The sequence below is a fragment of the Echiichthys vipera genome (genome assembly GCF_963691815.1).
Source record: "Echiichthys vipera genome assembly, chromosome: 5".
NCBI classification, from domain to species: Eukaryota; Metazoa; Chordata; class Actinopteri; order Perciformes; family Trachinidae; genus Echiichthys; species Echiichthys vipera.
This window is the reverse complement of record NC_139830.1, coordinates 16,403,410-16,413,167: the sequence shown is the minus strand read 5'-3', so window position 1 is coordinate 16,413,167 and position 9,758 is coordinate 16,403,410.

The following is a 9,758-nucleotide window of genomic DNA, read 5'->3' as shown; positions in this document are numbered from 1 at the left end:
AAAACTTCTTAATCATGAGGAGATAAGGAATGTTTTTTGTCCCGTGTTTTAAAACCCAAAACATGTTAATTATAATTACCATCGCACCATAAAATAGTTTGGAAAGGTCAGTGGATGTTGTTGATGTTGTTGAGTCTTAAAAGCATGGAACAATGTTTTGAAACATCAAATAACTTTGTTCCCCCTTTATACCAGATAATTCATTCCTATACCTGTCTCACAGCTTCCAGAGGGCTGATTGAGTCCAGTACTGTTGCAGTAGAGTCCTGGAGGGCAGGGCCAGCACGAGGACAAGTTTTGGGCTCCCACAGAGCTGCTCCAGCTTCCTACAGGGCAGGGATGCTGCTGGGGGTGCACAGTCCCACGTGGACAGACGTAGCCTGCAGAACATACACCTCCAGAGGACATGGCCACCTGCGGGAATATTGGAGTTATCTTCATCAGAATATGAGGAAGTTTGATCATTTTGGCTTTCAGTTACAGTTACAACTTCAAAAGCTGTGGGCAGTTTAAGTCTGTAGCTGTCATTCGTTTCCCACACACATCAGCAGCTTATCCAAAAAACACTACTGAAAAACAAACTTCAACTAAACATGCCTCTAAATTCATATTCATGTCAAATGAAAGAGAACAATTTAGTAGTCAAAGTGTGTGGGAAATGAATAGCTGCCATTAAATAAATTATAAAGGTTTAACTTATTCAACTTATAAAATATTCAACTTTTGCTCATGTACTGTAACATGTTAATAAAATACACTTGGCAGATTGCCTCACAACAAGCACACGACAGGCAACGTTTCAAACATTTCACCATTATCTTATATAATTTAAAGATCAACATAGCAAATATTTGAAAGAAATTATTGCGTGGTTTCTTGCTGCATCACTGCAAATTAAATATCTAAAGAAAAAAAAATAACTTGAACAACAATTTGGTAATATGACATCAAAACAAAGTATTCAGTTCAATTCCTTTCAATACCTGTGGAATTAAGTCACTGGATAAATTATTTTATTTTTTGTGCACAACCTCAGATGCCTGGGCAGAGGCACTTCATGTCTGGAAGAGACTGCCATGAGAGTAACTACTTTTTGTCACACTGCTCCCCAAAAAGCTCCTACTTCGACAGTGTTTAAAAACGGTTCTTAAGATGCATTTATGTAATTACATTTCTCTTTCAATTTCATACTATTTAGCTTTTACTACAACACCAGTTCTTCCTTGGATGAGCGCAATTATTACATCTTACTGGAGAGGCAGTGGAGGCCCCAGAAGTGCAGTAGTGTCCTGGGTCACAGAGATCCTGAGGGTCAGAGAGGCCGGCGCGGCTGCAGAACCAACCAGCCTCACATGGCCGACAGTGCAGCACAGTGTCACCACCAGGCTGGTCAGAGTAAGAGCCCTGAATAATCAGATGATGGTATCATTATACAATAACAAATATGTGAATTTAAATGGGGGTAAATCTAATTCATGAAGCTTTAGAGCAAAAGCAAGAAATGCAGCGCACATGACATGGCAAAAGAAGCCAGAGATCAGAAGAATACTGAATAACAAGGACAAGCAGCTGGATAGACCCACCCACATTCACACACACCACACTACCCACATACTAAAACACAAATACTGACTGGAGGACAGGGTCGAGCGACAAAGGACCCTGGAGGACAGTAGTGTCCTGCGGGACACAGCGGTGACTGGGACAAGCCTGTCTGGTTACACAGTCTGCCTCCCTGACACTCAACACATGACTGTGCACCTCGATGCTGTGGAGGATTTATAGACAAGGGAAGAACCATGAATATGGCTTTATCTCTTTATTTCATTTTAACTGTACATTGTCAGCACTTGGTATGCTGTATGGATTTTTTCCTACCGACTGAAAATTCCCAAGAGGGCATGGTTGCTGCCTGGCTGCCCCCTCCAAGGCATAATAACCCTCCTCTGCTTCATTCTGTACAGGTGAAGCTGAGCCACCCGTACAGTAAAAACCGGGAAAACAAGGCCCTGAAGGTATGGTGTTGTTGGACCCTAAACAATAGAAACTTACAGGGAGAGAAAAATATTGACACAGAAAATAGAGGTGCATATGGTCCTCTTAAATAAATAGGCTGATATCTTAATAATCATATCATGAGGAAGAACATCAAGTATGACTGCCATTACCCTGGTGGACAGCTGACACACTCCTCACGTCTGCTGAGGCCAGTGCTGTTGCTGAAGGTGCCGGGTGGACAGGGGAGGGGAGAGGATGACGCTAGAGGACAGTAACTTCCTGTTGGACACAAGCCTCCTGTCGGCCCGTCTGCAGGTGTCTGGACATAGTCACAGTACATACGTGTTAAGAAAAGCCAAAATAAACGGCAGTGAAGTAATGTCATCCCTAAAATGCCAATTCAAGTAATTTAATGCAAAAAATAACAACGTAATGTTTCATAATATGAACTGTATCACCATAGAAATTAGTCACTGACCTTAAATAAATAAAGACAAGAATAAAAAAATGATAAGCTAGTGAATTCTATTTGATAATTTATTAAAATGTTCATACTGCAGACGTGGCTCCTTGTCGACAGTAGAAACGCTCTTTGCAGCTTCCAGAGGGTTCTAAGAGTCCCACACTGGTGCAGTACTGGCCTCCGCCACAAGGGGAGCACTCCGACCCATCACTGAGAGATGAACGTGAGCTGTAGGTTCCTTCAGGACAAGGTTCGGGAGTAGAGGTGCCCTCTGGGCAGTAAAAGCCCTATTAATAGAGTGACAGACAGAGACAAAGAGTTTTCACATATACACTGGCAAGCACACTAAAAGACAGGTTATACTGTCTCATACACGTGACAAAACAGTTAATCAAAATGCTGGATATTCCTACCTGAGGGCAGACTGAGGGCATGTGAGTACCCAATCTGACGCAGTAATGCCTGGATGGACATAAAACACACGCCTCTCCACTGTGACCAAGTGTGTTGTTCCTATATTGGCCTGCCTGACAGGGGTAGGTGTGGGGGTAGCCAGTCCCTCTGGGACAATAGTGCCCATGAGGACAGACACCTGTCTGAAATATTGCAGCAAACATAATAACTGTGTGTGTGTATTTTGGTCTATCTTCAACTCAAATCAACAATGACCATACAAAATAACCATTTTTGTGCTCAAGATTTAACTTCATTATCACGTATGATCACTGTGTTCAAAATGGATTAGGTATAAAAAATGTAATATGATACTTTTACATATTTGTTCATCTTAAATACTTTATAAGTCATTCATTTGGCATCTTACAGGCCTGGTAATAGGCTGCTCCTGAGGCTGCTGAGAGTAACAGTACTTCCCCTCTGGACATTGGACACACTCGCTGGCGTCTCGCAGACCAGGAGATTCACTGTAGGTACCATTGGGGCAAGGAATGGGGTTGGGATTCTATGCACGAAATTACATTTGCAGGTAGTTTAATGGACCAAAAGTGCTTCAGACATTTGAAAAACAGACCATATTCATTTAAAATATACAGTATATATTTCCATATGCATCATTCTTTGACTCACAATGCCTCCTCCAGGGCAGTAGAAGCCGCGAGGACAGAGGGTGGCTGAACGTTGGGGGTCTCTTGCCAAACCCTGAGAGCAGAGAAAGCCTGGCGGGCACACCATAACTCTTAACATGGCTTCCTCACTAGTGGTCTCATTACTGCAATAGTGACCCTGCAGGCATGGAGAACACTCCACAGAGCCCTTGTCCTGCACACAAGAGAATGTGAAGGAAGACTCAGAGAGTTGAAGTTAAAGGTACCAACCAGTACGGGGGAGGGACAGAGCAAAATTCAAAGGAAAGGAGGATTGAACTTGCAAGATGTTAGAATGACACACTGATATTACTTCAAAATTAAGAGCAAAATAATAGAATAAACTATTATAAAATTTGACTTTAACTTCTCCCATTTCTGACATTTACAGATGAGTAATGTAAGATCACTGTAGGTGAAAAATGCTGCTCTAAAAAAAGGACAATCAGAATGTCTTATGGAAGGATGAGATTAATACAGCAGCTCTGGTTTACGCTGGTTCTGTCAGTTGACCAGTCACAGCGGACTGTTATATATGGGGCCTTACAGAGTAGCTACCAGCTCCACACACTCTGGGGTTGACAGTGGCTGAGTGAGGACAAAAATAGCCAGCAGGGCAAGCAGTACAGTCCTCCAGCTTCCGACCTCCTTTCAGATGGCGAAAAGTGGAGCTGGAGAAAGACAGGACAGATTAGATATGCTAAATCATACTTATTCAGACAGTTTAATCCTTCATTTACCCATATAGCAAATTCTGGCTATATCATCACCCACTCAAAACTTCCTTTATATATTCAACACACAACTGCTTACAGTGGGCAGGGTGAAGGTTTGGAGGTGCCCTTTTGACAGAAAGAGCCTTCAGGACAAATCAGGCAGTCTTCTCTGTATCTGTTGCCCATTTGGATGCTGTAGGTGCCCGCGGGGCAAGGAAATTGGGTGCCATATGCAGTCCCTGATGATGCAACATTGAAATAGTAATATAACTACATATATGACTCATCATGAAAGCTGTATTCAGTCTTGAAAAGTTAATAACTTTGGAGATAATTTTGTTTGTTAAATGTTTAAACTACACATTTACTAATTTAATTGAGAGACTACCAGTATTATCACCTATGTCACTCTCACATGTACCTTCAGGACAGTAGTGTCCAGAGCTGCATCGACCTGATGGAGCTCCAGATCCAGCCAAACAGTACCAGCCCGGTGGACATGGCTGGCACTCACTTTCAGCTTTCAATCCAATGTGAGCACTCCATGTTCCCACGGGACATTTATACTGGGTGGGAAACATAGTTCCGGGGGGACAGTAATGCCCTGCAAAGCAGGAGAGCGGTGGTCTCTGGATACCACCAGTTCCTGAAAGTGTATAAAAAATGCAGGCATCAAAGAGGTTAACATGCTGCAAGCTGTACATTTTATTGATATAAAGTAGGTTTAGGCGATACTGATCACACAAATCACAATCGCAAAATGATGATAAAATTTGACAATATTTCGGGAATTACAATTATAGCTTTTGGAATTTGTTTACACACAACAGAAATTCAAGAAAGTTCATGATTATTAATGTTAATAATAGAGGGTTTATTTTAAATTTAATTTCTCTAGAGCAGCCAAGTAACCTCATAAATGTGTATATTACATCCTTAGTGCACCCTTTATGTCTAGGAAACACACATTAAAGCTGTATCAATATGTTGACTAATATCAGGAAATAGATATTATATTGATATATCCTCCAGCACTATTTGGCACATTCAACTAAATCATTTTTTTCTGATTTTCTTAAATATTAAATGGTACTTCTAAAGGCCAACTGAACATGTATAGTGTAAAAGATAAATGGCACCTCGAAGACAGGCATATCGCGCTGGGCACTGCTGACACTGTGTGTGGTCAGTGAGGTCAGTGCGATTGCTCAGTGTTCCTGGTGGGCAGGCATTGGTCGGCATGTTGGGTTTCGAAGAACCAGGGGGACACACAAACCTATCAAGTCATCAACATTTTAGGGTAACAATTAAAAGGATTAGAGTACAGGCAAGTATACAAAAATATTTTTTGCAAGAGAAATGGTTTTACTCCTTCAAATGAGAAATGCAGTTACAAAAACCACAAGCTGACTGGATTACTGAAGCTTGCTTCATAGGTAACCCTTTCTTGAATCTGAGGTTACTTACCCTTGCATGCAGTCCACATCAGGTGCTCTCAGAGCTACTTGTGTGCAGGCCTTCCCTGCATAGCACTCCCTGCAATCAGCCAATTCATCCTGACCCTCTAAGGGGTTAAAGGAGCCCGGTGGACAGGGTACAGGGTCACTTCTCCCCTTAGGACAGTAAAAACCAGCAGGGCATTTGAGACAGTCCTTCACACCTGGAGAGAATGGATGCCAGGATGAGTGTAGGTTTAGAATACACTAGGTCTACTTTATTAACCGTTAGACTGTTAAATTATTTTTTTATTGCCAAATTAGATGTTTTCTCCCTTTGCCCCCTTGGCATCCATCTGTTGAATTTCTCATCCTTATATTCTGGTTCATGGCGGGAACAAAACAACACATATATTTATATAATCACTGAGCTTTGCTACTGTATGATATACTGCTATTGCACCATATTAGTTTAGCCGAGTTGCTGAGGGACTGTGGGGCAGTTTCATAATAATATAATAATAATAAACAGTAAGCCAGAGCCTCATAACCAGTATGCATGAGTAGAAAACAGTACTAATAAAGCATGTAAAATTCACTTATTGCTCCTTGATGAGGGGTGAAGGTGCCTCTGGGACATATCACTTCTTCCAAGGTGCCAGCAGGACAGTATCTCCCACGAGCACAGGGCAAGCCAGGACCCGATGAGCCTGTGACACACACACACACACACACACACACACACACACACACACACACACACACACACACACACACACACACACACACACACACACACACACACACACACACACACACACACACACACACACACACACACACACACACACACACACACACACACACACACACACACACACACACAGTATTTTAGTATTTCAGTTTTCATTGTTCCATTGAAATCAGTGTATTAGTGCTAAGACTTACCTGCAGGACAGAAGCGCCCTTCTCTACATCTCTTGCAGGCTGACCTACTTGTCTGACCAAGTTTTTCCCCCGCTGTACCAGCAGAGCAAGGTGACCCATGAGGGGTGGCTGTACCCTCTTCACAGTAATAGCCCTGTGGGCACAGGAACTGGGAGGTGGGTCTCTGTGAGCTTCCTTCTAGACAGTAAAACCCTAGAGAAAAGCATTTATAGACAAGTTCATGATAATGTTTTTTGTTTTTTTAGGTTATGATGTCAGACATAGCAAAGACATGCAACACAATTTGCTCAGTAAAATTGGCCTATTAGGGTTGAAAAAACTATTACTGAGTCTGTAGGATAAGGATATACATACTGAGTATATGATATGATGCACATATTATAGTCTTTGTGAGTATAATAATTTAGAAGATTTACTGTACCACCATCAATCAATACTCTACCTGCAGGACATATTGTGCAGTCTCTCAGCCTCTGCAAACCTTCTTTAGGGCCATACGTCCCTGCAGGACAGGGTGCAGCTACACCTCCCACACAGTAATGACCTGGGGCAAAGAAAAACATGAACAAACACGTCAAGCTTTTTCCAGGAGGAGAGGGAACTGTAATATACAGTAAATGTCAGTATGAAGAGATAAACACCAACCTATTGGACAGACCGCACATACTAACTCTTCCCTCATGTCTTTGTATGTTCCTGGTCGACAGGTAATCGTTTGACTGGACCTATGGACTGGCTGGCTCCAGCGTGGGGCCACAGCTCCCTCACACAGCAAAGACGTATCATTACAGCTACGGCAGTGAGTCTGCCCAGGTGTGGATGACCAACTAGGAGGACAGGGGAGAGGCTGGGACATCCCACTTTCTGGACAGTAACTTCCTAAGGCAGGCAGGGGACACAAATTAACCAATTTATCTCAAATCTACTGATATATCAAAACACCGCATTAAGAGCAGATGAGATGATGTTAATTTATTACTGCACTACCTGCTGGACACTGCAGGCACTGGATAGTGCACACAGTGGAATAGAAGCCCGGGGGACAGTCAATACAAACAGTGTGATCTACGTTTGGCTCCTTACCAGGCTGACACTTTAAGCACATATAAGAGATGAATAAAGGAGAAAGCAGAAAAAGCATACGACTTAGATTTAATTACAATTTTGTAGGCTTACCAACCATTTACAATGGCAAAGTACATTTCTTCCCACTCAGATTCTGTACAAAACATTTTAAAATTTGTAACCAAAAGAGTCTGCTGTAATAGTTACTTTCATAGGAAATCCAGTGGAGCAGACAGAATCTAAAGGGCATGTCAGACACTGTAGGACCCCCTCAGGAGAATGTTGTCCTGGGGGGCATAAAGAAAGGGTCCCATTGGCTGGATCACATGAGAAACCTGTAGGACACAGCCTACAGTCCACTTTGTCCTCTGAACTGATCAGACCTGGAAAACAAGGCTGTGCACATAAAGAAATGAGTAAAGACAATGCAATACTACCTGTCACACTGCATCAAGGACAATATTTGAGGTGTTTCAGATATAGTGTGACATCCCTCCCTCTTTTCCTGATTCCTGGTTTGGCTTCCTGGCTCATGAGGAGGCAATGGTTAGAGTACGGAAGGACATGTGGAAACTGTCTAAATCTGAGTAGGCCTCAGCCTATTTAAGGCTACGTTCACACTGCAGTTACCTGAGTGACCCGAATCTGATTTTTTCGCACATATGTGACCCATATCTGATTTGCTTTTGACAGTGTGGACAGCACAAGTCACATTGAATCTGACATTTTCCATTCAGAATCAGGCCACTTTTAAATGTGGCACTGAATCGGATACGTATCGCATTTTTTTTTAATGCGACTGCAATGTGAACAGCCAGGTCGCATTTAATGCGTCATTCTGACCCGCGCAGCACTGTGATGATCAACTGCGTATGTGGGTCACTTCAGGAGCGTGAGTTGTTCACACAGCATCCGTAGACAAGCCACATTTAAAGACATAATGTGAACAGCCAACCAAAAAATCAGATTTGAGAAATAAATTGGAATTTTGCATTAAGACCTGCAGTGTGAACGTAATCTAAGTGGTTTCATCTCTTACTTCTCTTCTCTCTTCCTTGCAGGCCTCCAACAGTTAGTTATGGTTGTGTGTTTCCAATAAGCGTCATTCATTACCAACCTACCTGATTAAAAAAATGACACAACATTATTTTGCCTTAAATTTACAATAAAGTTAATTTGGTTTAAAGTTTATTTCATTTGTGATTCACTATTTTGTCACTGACTTTTAGGCCAGTTTCTGGCAATAAACACACATGATGAGGTAAAAAATGTGAAGGGGAGCTAAAGTTCGATAGAGCTTTTGCATTTGGACTGTGTGCCAAACACAGGTGTAACTAATCATTATATTGCTGCCCTGCAGTTCTCCATTATTTTTTTTTAGTTCCACCTGTGTTTCTACTGATTTGACAAGTCAAAACTGTTTGTTCTAAAATCAGTCTATGATTCTGATTCATTTTTTATAAAAAACTATAAAGAGAAAAAAAGCTGATGTTTGAGTTTGTATCCACTGCTGTCTCTTACCTTGCAATCACTGATACTCTTTTTCCCTATGTAGAGGTTGAATGTTCCTGCTGGACATCTGTGAGGTGCAGATACATTGCCAGGACAGCTATACAACATAAATGTAAAAATTGTATGTACATAACTGTTTGTTTTACAAGTGATGAAAGGAGGAAATAATGTATTTTTAAATTAAGTAGTGTACAAGAGTAAAAATATACAGGTCAGTAATGTCAAATATGGCGGATGACTTACAAATGACCAGAGGGACACTCCAAACAAAGCTGGTGGGAGAAGTATTTTCCCTCTGGACATGGATCAATGTCTGTCTCTCCATTGAGTCCTGCACTCCCTTCAGATGATTCTTACATAAATCAATGTCAGGAAGGAGGTAGAAGTCTCTCATAAGTCATTAAGTTTGACAGTCTATTCAAGGTGTTTTTGTTTCTTCTTAAATTATCTCAATTTCAAGTCATTGCTCTTACCCGAGGCAAGTCCAGATTGTGGAAGCAGCAGAAAAATCCATGAC